Source organism: Hippopotamus amphibius, chromosome 2, assembly GCF_030028045.1.
Source record: "Hippopotamus amphibius kiboko isolate mHipAmp2 chromosome 2, mHipAmp2.hap2, whole genome shotgun sequence".
Taxonomy (NCBI): domain Eukaryota; kingdom Metazoa; phylum Chordata; class Mammalia; order Artiodactyla; family Hippopotamidae; genus Hippopotamus; species Hippopotamus amphibius.
The window spans coordinates 142,322,085-142,332,961 of record NC_080187.1 but is presented as its reverse complement, the minus strand read 5'-3'; the positions used below and the strand labels follow the sequence as shown (position 1 = coordinate 142,332,961).

Here is a 10,877-nt window from a genome sequence, read left to right as displayed (position 1 = left end):
GAGCCCCCCGCTTCCGTTTATTAGTGTCAGGGTTTCCTTCATTAACTTTCCTGGTCTCCAACTTAGAACTCACCTATTCAGTCCTGTCTGACTTGAGCTTTTCTGTATGTCAGCAGGATGTGGTTTTGTTTGTGTGCTTGTTTTCAATGAAAATATTAAAGCGTTGGGTTTAAAAAAAACTTTACAAAATGCAGAGAAACAAAAACAGAAGTTTATATTGCCCAGCTCCTGGAAGTAGCCACTGCTCATATTTTAATTAACCTCTTACTCCTTTCCCTAGGCAGGTACACGTTTACCTGTATTAAACATGATATAGGCTTACATTCTTCTCTAATGATTGCCTTTTACTCCCCAAATAATTTTTAAAAGAAATTTCTATATTCATGAAAATTTAGATAAAATTCACATCCATTATAGCACCACCTGGCCTCATCAAATTGAATGCTTTGTCATATTTGCTTCAGATCTTTTATGGGAGGGCTGGGAGGAGAATAAAACGTTCCATTAGCAATCCTTTTGTGTCTTTCCCCCAGTTCACTCCTAGACCCGCTCCCTCCATCCTTTGAGGCAATTTGGTAGGTTTTCTTCCAGCCCATATACTTGTACTTTTACTACTGCATTTTTGTGTGGATATTCATATACTTATTCCTTTATCTATTGGTGAAGAGATAGAAAATGCTATGTGTTCTTCTTTTAATGTAATTAAAATTATGAGTCTTTTCCTTTAGAGTTTCTACCTTTGTTGACATATCTAGGACAGTCTTTGCTATATCATCTGTATAACTTTTAAATCTATAACTTTTTTTTAGTATTTTATGGTTTCAGCATTTAAAATATTAATTTCTGGGATATACCTGAATTCATTTTGGTGTCTTTTGTGGAAAAGTTGTCTGTTATTTTAAACCATTCATCACACCGACTTGTGGTTCTATATGATGTCCTTATACTTGGGTCTGTTTCTAGACTCTTCTTTTTTTAAACTTAATAGATCCGAATGCTTATTACTATGCCAATTCTATACTGTTTTGATTGAGGCAATGTCCCTCTAATTTCTCCTTTCACTGTTTTTTCTTTGCTCTTGCAGATATTTACTCCACCAGATGAACTTTAGAGTTATTTTCTTAGGGTCCAAAAAAGTCCCCTTTGAGATTTTGATTGGAGTTGTTGTAAATGTATAGATTAATTTGGAGAGAACATTTTACAGTATTGAGTTCAGCTGTTTGGGACTATGGTATCTTCTCCATTTATTCAAGTCTACTTTAGGCCTCTTCGTAAAGTTTTGTAGTTTTATTTAAGTAATACACAACATTTCTTTGCATATCTATATCTCTCTGTATATTTAAAAGTTTTTAACTCCACCTGTTCCCTTTTGTTTAGAGTATCTTGATATAAGTCAATGCTGGCAAGTCCAGAAGAGAAATTAAACCAAACAGTAATCATAATTGAGCTTTCTCTATTTTCTTGGATCCTTTTTTTTGGCATATCAGAAATGCATTTTTATTTGAAAACAACTTAAATTTTTAGACAAATGATTTTAGTATATAAATTTGACTTTGTTTTTATACAGAATATAAAGATTTCCCTCATTGATCTTCTATGTGAAGGGTATTACAAGCCTGAAGGGAGATACTTTCTGCATACGAGTGTGTATCTTACATGTCTGGTACTGGAAACCAATGTGTAGTGCTTTCCACACATAAATTAGGTCAAGGGACACCACATATTAAAAAGGGGATTGTGGGAAGACATTCGGGAACCTTTTTGATGTGGGCCGAGCGATGAGATTCTTGAGCAGTGGAGGAGCTGAGGGTGCGGGGCATGGAGACTAATATCACCCTGTTTGGTCCTGAAGGATGGCTGGTTAGCCAAAGACGGGTAAGATTCCTCAGAGGAGGAACAAACTAAGACAGGCACAGCCACAGAGGGGCCAACAGGGGTGGTGCATCCTTATATCACCGTGTTTGGCCCTGGAGGATGACTGGTTAGCCAGAGCCGGGTAAGATTCCTCAAGGGAGGAACAACCTAAGACAGGCACAGTCGCAGAGGGGCCAACACGGGTGGGGCACAGACCCCTAATATCTGAGAGAGGTCTCCTGCCCCCAGGGCTGTTTTGCTCTCCACCCCCAGCTCAAATCCACACCTGCTCAACTCAGACCCAGGAAGTAAACAAAGATAATTGCCTCAATCATGTGAGGCCTTTGACTGTTTATGAGTGTAACCTGAGAATGTTAGCCCACGAACTCAATAAAAGCAGCCTGGGATGAGTCAGCGGGGCTCTTGATCCGAGAGGTCTTGAGCCCCCCGGTCCCACTTTTCTCTTCAGTCTGTGTCTGTGTCTTCTTCAAGCTTGCGGCACCCGTCACTCACCTCGAGTCGCCGAGCTGGTCTCGGCAAGTGGCGCCCAACGTGGGGCTCGAAAGGCTTGAGTGACGAAGGCTCACGGAAAGTGAAATTGATGAAAGTAAAGAATTGGGAAGTGCCGTGAAGCCCCCAAGAGGAGAGTAAGAGGCCTCTGAGAAAATCCTGCCAGTAAGTAAATCTCTTGGGTAGTTTGTGTTCGGGGTAAAATATGGGAAATAAAGTTTAGATTAATATCGACCAGATGTATGCCTGTTACGGCAGCTCCTAAGGGCAGGTGGAGTAAAAAGCAAGTGAAGGTCTTGTAAAAAGCAAGTGAAGGTCGATTGTTAGAAATTCTGTAAATAGTTGAGAATACTGTACATGGTTTCCTTCTTTAGGCTAACACTGGGTTTATGTACTTGGGGATAAGGTTGGGAGCAAACTTAAAAAACTGCATTCTAAAGGGACTCCTGTACCAGGTTCTGTTTGGTCAAATGTGGTCTCTGATTAAGTCAGTATTAGAGCCTCTATTAGCGCCTCTATGGGCTCCTGAAGGCTCAAATGATAGCTTTGATGAAGAAGCTGGTCCGTCAGAGGACCGATGGGCATGTGCGGTGCCAAACGAAACTGAAAAACAAAAAGGAATTAGAATTCATACTGAAGTGATTGATAATGATTATACTGGAGAAATTAAAGTGATGATATCAACTTCGGTTCCATGGAAAGCCCATCCAGGTGATAGAATAGCACAGTTGCTTATTCTGCCATATTATAAGATTGGCAATAGTACAAAAGTAAGGAGAACGAGAGGCTTTGGAAGCACAGGAGAGGCAGGAGTTTTCCTCTCTGAAAAAATTTTAGAAACACGCCCGACGTGCTCAGTAACTATAAATGGAAAAGCTTTTAGAGGATTAATAGACACAGGTGCTGATGTTTCAATTATAAGCAGTAATCATTGGCCTTCTCGCTGGCCTACTTGTCCTGCAGACATTACAGTGGTAGGTTTAGGTAGAGCTCATGGCTTGCAGCAAAGTGCTAAAATATTGCCTTGTATTGGCCCAGATGGGCAGCCAGCCCACTTACAACCCTATATAGCAGACCTTCCCATTAATTTATGGGGAAGGGATTTATTGCAACAATGGAAGGCTGAAATCCACATTCCAACGATAGATACTTATAGTATGCAAAGTCAAGAAATGCTGATAAATCAAGGATATCAGCCAGGGTTAGGTCTTGGTAAATATCATGAAGGGAAACTATTTCCCATTCCAGCTGAAGGTAATACAAATAGAGAAGGTCTTGGATATCAGTCTTTTCACTAGTGGCCACTGTTCGTAAAAGCTTACTGCTTCCCCCAGCACCAATCCCATTGACCTGGAAAACTGATACACCTGTATGGGTTGAGCAGTGGCCTTTAACCATAGAAAAGTTAGAAGCTCTAACAGAATTAGTGACTGAACAGTTAGAAAAAGGACATATTGAAGAATCTTTTAGCCCATGGAACTCTCCAGTATTTCCAATAAAGAAAAAAACTAGTAAATGGCGTTTATTAACAGATCTCAGAGCAGTCAATGCAGTTATACAACCAATGGGGGCCTTACAACCAGGCCTCCCATCACCTAATATGATCCCTGCTAATTGGCCTTTAATAGTTATTGATCTGAAAGACTGCTTTTTCACCATTCCATTACATCCCAAAGATAAAGAAAAATTTGCTTTTTCTGTGCCTGCACTAAATAATAAAGAACCTCGAAAAAGGTTTCAATGGAAGGTGTTACCTCAAGGCATGTTGAATAGTCCTACTATTTGCCAGAATTTTGTTGCTAAAGCCCTTGAACCAGTGCGACTAGAATTTCCTAATTGTTATCTTATCCATTACATGGATGATATCTTGTGTGCTGCTCCTAATCAAGATTTACTTACTTCTGCATATATTAGCATGCAGCTTTGCCTTGATAGAGCAGGACTTAAAATAGCTCCGGAAAAGGTACAAATGCATAGCCCATATCAATATTTGGGCACAATAGTTGCTAGAACAACTATTAGACCACAAAAGGTGGAACTGAGGTCAGATCAAATCCAAACTCTTAATGATTTGCAAAAACTCCTAGGAGATATTAATTGGCTTCGCCCATGCATAGGGATCCCCACCTATGCATTGTCTAACCTATTTGCTTTGTTAAAAGGAGATTCAAAATTAAATAGTCCAAGAACTTTAACATCAGCTGCTTTAGAGGAACTAAAACTTGTAGAAAATAAAATTCATTCTTCTCAATTACAGAGAGTAACTGTTAATCAGCCATTGCAATTAATTATATTACCTTCTCCTCATTCACCTACAGGGATATTAATGCAAAATGAAGGAACTGTGGAATGGTTGTTTTTAGCAAATACTATGGTAAAATCCTTGTCACCTTATTTAGAATTACTAGCTCAGTTGGTTCTGAAGGGAAGAACTCGAAGTAAGCATTTAATTGGAACTGACCCTTCACATATAATTATTAATTTAACTACTAAAGAAATTCAGGCTTGTTTCCAAAATTGTGTAAGTTGGCAAATTGCCTTTGCTGATTATATTGGAAAAATTGATAATCACTATCCGAAAAATCCCATTTTGCAGTTTCTTAAGAGAACTCAATGGATTCTACCTCGAATAACAAAATCTGATCCTATACCAGATGCTTCTATAATTTTTACTGATGGCTCTAGTAAGGGCCGAGCGGGATATACGGGATTTAAAACACGACAAATCCCTGTCCCTCACTTTTCAGCTCAGCAAGCAGAATTATATGCAGTTATCTGTGCTTTGCAAGACATACCTCAGGCCGTTAATATTTTATCTGATTCTGCCTATGTGGTTCAAGCCACTAATATGATAGAAACTGCTACTATCAAGCAGTCTATTCCACAGCCTCTTTATGATCTTTTTCTATTACTTCAACGAGTTGTCCATTCTAGAAACGCTCCTTTTTATATTACCCATATTCGGGCCCATACTACTTTGCCTGGGCCTCTGGCAACAGGTAACAGAGCTGCTGATAGACTTGTTGCACCCGTGTTGGATGAAGCTCAACATTTCCACCAATTAACTCATGTAAATGCTAAAGGCTTAAAAATGAAGTTTGATATTACATGGAATCAAGCCAAAGATATATTAAGAACATGTCCATCATGCCAAATTATTAATAATCCTCAGCAATCTGAACCTGGTGTAAACCCAAGGGGCTTGCGCCCTAATTCTTTATGGCAAATGGATGTTACTCACATCTCATCCTTTGGTAAGCTCTCCTATGTGCATGTAACCATTGATACATTTTCTCAATTTATATGGGCTACTGCCCAGTCTGGTGAAACTGCAAAGCATGTGCAAAAGCATTTATATGCATGCTTCGCAGTCATGGGGTTGCCACAAGCCATTAAAACAGATAATGGCCCTGCTTACATTAGTAAAGCATTTCAACAATTTCTTGATATGTGGTCTATATCACATTCTACAGGACTTCCTTACAACCCCCAGGGACAAGCAATAGTTGAAAGAGCAAACCAACTACTTAAAAACATGTTCCAAAAACAAAAAGGGGGAATCACCCAAGGGCAACAAACAATTTTAAATAAAGCCTTATTTACTATTAATTTTTTGAATGTATCTGCACAGGCTTACAGATACAGCAGCTGAGAGGCATTTTCAAGCCTCGTCTAAGAATGTGACTCACTTTAATGATGCACAGCCGCTGATATGGTGGCAGGACCCATTGACTAATATCTGGTCGTCAGGAAGGTTAATCACATGGGGAAGAGGGTTTGCTTGTGTGTCACCAGGACAAGGCCTGGAACCTGTGTGGATTCCATCTCGGAGAATTAAGCCATATCATGAGCGTTCCAAAGAAACGCCATCTTGAATGGGATGTAGAATCTCCGGAGATGAACTTTGTACATTTGTTTTCAGGTTTGAGCTTTGGAATACTAAGTTTACTAATTATGCCATCCCTGATAGACCTTTGTGTGAAATAAAACGGATATGGGCTGACAGACAAGATCAGATTCTTTGGGATGTTTGCTGTGGGACGGAGGGTGTAATACTACTTAATGGTTCCTATGGAACAGTATGAAACTGGTCCCCTAAGGGGTATGCAGTCTCTAATGGTTTACACCAAAAAAACTCCTCCTGCAATCCCTATAAAAGGTTGTGATGGCATATACCAATATTGCCATGCACTCGCCCTATCCCATCTTATGGCTTAGGATTGGATTAATACTTCCTTGGCCTCAATTAGAGAATGGCAGAGCTCAAACAGAAATATGGAAACTTCCCTTAAGTTTAAGAACATTACAAATCTGGGATGGCCATGATGCCAGTGACACATCTGCTGGGATATGGAGCGGATGGTGTCACACTGGACATACAACAATTACAAACTAAAATAACTGGCATGCAATATGATTTTTGCAGTCTCTATACCAAATTTGCTACTTTACAAAGTATAGCTGATGGATTAAAAGCATTGCATCCATTGGATTGGATAAAAGGCATGAATAGCAGTCTCCTAAGCATTTTGATACTTTTTGTTGTCTTTTAATTATCCTATGTTTAAGTTCTCAGGTGCACAGGAAGAACGCTCCAAGGATTGACGGAAAAAGAAATAACTCGAATAGGCTTATCTTCTCCTACAGGCTTATCTTCTCCTACGAAAACAAAAAGGGGGAGATGTGGGAAGACATTCGGGAACCTTTTTGATATGGGCCGAGCGATGAGATTCTTGAGCAGTGGAGGAGCTGAGGGTGCGGGGCATGGAGACTAATATCACCCTGTTTGGTCCTGAAGGATGGCTGGTTAGCCAAGGACGGGTAAGATTCCTCAGAGGAGGAACAACCTAAGACAGGCACAGCCACAGAGGGGCCAACAGGGGTGGTGCATCCTTATATCACCGTGTTTGGCCCTGGAGGATGACTGGTTAGCCAGAGACGGGTAAGATTCCTCAAGGGAGGAACAACCTAAGACAGGCACAGTCGCAGAGGGGCCAACACGGGTGGGGCACAGACCCCTAATATCTGAGAGAGGTCTCCTGCCCCCAGGGCTGTTTTGCTCTCCACCCCCAGCTCAAATCCACACCTGCTCAACTCAGACCCAGGAAGTAAACAAAGATAATTGCCTCAATCATGTGAGGCCTTTGACTGTTTATGAGTGTAACCTGAGAATGTTAGCCCACGAACTCAATAAAAGCAGCCTGGGATGAGTCAGCGGGGCTCTTGATCCGAGAGGTCTTGAGCCCTCCGGTCCCACTTTTCTCTTCAGTCTGTGTCTGTGTCTTCTTCAAGCTTGCGGCACCCGTCACTCACCTCGAGTCGCCGAGCTGGTCTCGGCAGGGGATAAGAGAAATATTCTGTTAATCAGACTCAAGAAGCAAACATGACACAAAAACTGCAGGTAAGACCAAGTGAGTAACTTTAGTTAGGACACTGCAGGTTATACTGGGGTAACAGGTTTGTGAAGCTAGAGTGTGCACCACATTAAAACAGCAAGAAAGAGCTATTTATATAGAAAGGCCGGAATGAAGGATTTTTTCACTAAAGCAAATGAACTTCTTGTCAACTGCCAAAACAAAACAGAACAGAGCATGTCAGTGTTGGTATACTGAAGGCATATCATACCAGGTTTTGTGCAGCATGCTAAGTTAGTCAGAACTTCTTCACTGGTGCATATGAATCATTCATAGTCATGGAAAGTTTTTTTTCCCCTTCTTGCCAAATTTCAGGCATGTCCTATTTTAGATGGAGTATAGCTTTTATCTAAAATTTCATCCTGTAAAAACATATGAAGACAACATTCATTCTGTGCCAGAGGATGACCAGCGACTTTGTTTATCAACTGCTCCAGCCCTTGCTTCCTTTCTTCAATAAAAATGTAGTCAAATATTCCATCATCTCCTCTAAAAGGAAGTTTAGGCAAAAATGCTTTTCCAGGGAGGGGGGGACTACAACCTTGCTCTCTCTTTCTAATTCACTCCGCAGCCATTCAAAGTCACTGTATCTTCTTCTAACAGTAGATTCCTTCAGCTTGAAAACAGGCAGATTTGTCCTGACCCTGATTTCGGAGGTAGTGAAGCGGCCCCGGCCGACCCCCACTGTCTGCGGATTGCTCACATGGATCTCGAGGAAGTTGCTGGAGGCCCGTAGGCATCATTCAGGTTCTGCGGCTTGGTGATCAGCCGCCGGATGTCCGCCATGGTCTTTGCCATTTCGCTGCTGCAGCCACCGGCGCCGCCGCGGGCTCCCTCCACCCGCTCCGTGTTCCACCGACCCGGCCGCCCGCCGCGGGGACACCGGGCTCGCCCTGAAGCTTTATCTGTTTTGTTTACTTGGGATGGAGCCTCTCTCAGGAGGTCCCATAAATCCTCATGCGAAAAGATTTCCTTGGAATAAGCACCAGTCTGTATGACAGAGAATTTCTTAGATAGAAGCTGGGACCCTGCTATGTAAGTTATAAAACAAAATAATAATCATAAATATTATTTATATTTAGCCAATGTATTTAAATTTTGAAATGATAAAATGTCAGATTTAAAACTGAGCTTGGAAGCCATCTGGATAAAATCCTCCTAAGGTGGAAAGGTACTCATGTGGTACTAGTTTCGGTGTGTGTTGATGTAGCCATTGCAAAGCAAAGCATTTTTAGGCAACTTAGGTCTTTGTGAATAGCTTAGAATAAGACTCTGGAGAAACTGGGAAAGCTTTTGGGATATTTCTAGCATTCTGTCTATAATTTGTTGGGTCTTTTCACTTTCCAGACCTCAAGAAACACTCGTTTGGATGGAAGACAAAGATAACACCTGGGATGCTTGGGGCGACTGGTGTGACTGCCCCGGACTTGCGGGGGAGGAGCATCCTAGTCTCTGCAGAGATGTTTGGCTGGCAGGTAAGTGGTGGCTTTACCTGTTCTTCTCTCTGGGGTGTCAGGGCCTTCGGATGGGTGGAGTTGGGTAGACAACTTGGCTTCTTGGTTGTGGAAGGTACCACCATGGTGGTGTAACATCTGCTATGTCTGAATATTAGTCAACTTCTAGTTACCATATTTAAATCATAATGGCCGCCTTGTCATGACTGGCCATACCCCTCCACATGAGACTCGCAGCTCACAGCAGCAGGGGCGCCACACATCTGGGGCTTTAAGGGAGGCAAGGCTGGCTTGTGAAGTCACCGGCCCAAAGTTGTTGAGACTTTGAGTAAGAGGTCAAGTTTTCTGTGTTCCACCCTTGAGCTGTTCCAGTTTTAATCATTTTCTGTTCACTTTCTCTGAGCAACCCATTGATTAAGAAGGTAATGCAAGTTCTGTGCTCCCATCTTAGAAATGTTTATGTTAAGTAACATTTGTTAAAATGTAAGATCAGCTTCTTAGAAAATAAACATACGTTGTAAGAAGCCCGCAGCTATCATTGCTCTTGAGACAGTTTGAGGTGATTTCCGTCCCAGCCAAGGATTTGTACCTGAGCTCTCAGGTAAGACAGAGCTCCAGATGGATGGAACCAGATGTGCTGGTTCTGGACAAAAGAAGACTCCAAGATCTTGGCAGCCAATTTCAGTTTGGGATGTTGTCAGGTGAAAGAGGGAATGGACGTTCCCTGAAGGTGTAAGGTATAGAGCAGAAATGCTCTGGATTCCATCAAGGTCGCTGTCTTACGGCATATCAAAGAGTAACCACGTACATTCTCATTTCCTTGAGACAGCACAGAGCAGGGCAGACAGGAGATTGTAGACACGGCCTTTGAGAAGGAGGACTCTGAGTCCACTGCAGGACGGGATGGGAAGGCTGCTGGAGGTAGTGTTGGTGTCATTGTCTTAGGGCAAGTTCTGACTCAGAGCTTTGAACCCTAAGTAAATGGCTGCAGAACTGAGTCCAGGGATTAGTCTTGCAATGACAAAGTGGTATAGCTGCTTCCCCCACGCTGTGACCTTGGGGAAGAAGTAAAGGCCCTCTAAGTGTATCACACTATGTGGATATTGTGTTGTATTGGGATGTGTTTACCCCGGTGAGGCTTGTAATAGGAGGGCTGTACTCCTGTGGGCAAGGGTCAGGGAGGGTCTTCTTATGTGGGGAACAAGTTCTTTCCCACCACAGGTCAGTCACTTGAGGGAGAGGTTGCCAGCATGGAGACTGGCACAGGGAAGGTGAGATGTTGGCAGCTCAATCCAAATCTGCAGGATCTGAGTAATTTGCAGTGAATGGTAGGGTTCAGATGGGGAAAGAGTGGGGTTTCTGTGTGTTTGTCTTTTCTTTGTAAAAGTGGTATGTACCTCCCCAATTGCCAACAACTAAACATAAAAGCCACCCCTCCTGTTAGAGCATTTTATGATTCCTTGACATTCATCCCCCATGCCCTGACCTCGAAATATAAACATGCATATCCTGTGGTAAACGGAAAGGCAATTGTTAGGAATAATAGAAGGGGTGAGACTACTTCACCTCAGCCTTCTGAGCTCAGTCAAGTTTCTATTTGAATCACTGGCATAAATGGTCCTAATTCAGCATCAGGGATCAGTTA

At 42.1% G+C, this 10,877-nt stretch overlaps 1 pseudogene; it reads right to left on the bottom strand.

Moving 5' to 3' along the window:
- Window positions 1-8,089: 8,089 nt before the first annotated feature.
- LOC130846353 (sorting nexin-3-like) lies at window positions 8,090-8,576 on the bottom strand (annotated as a pseudogene).
- Between the last annotated feature and the right edge of the window lie 2,301 nt (window positions 8,577-10,877).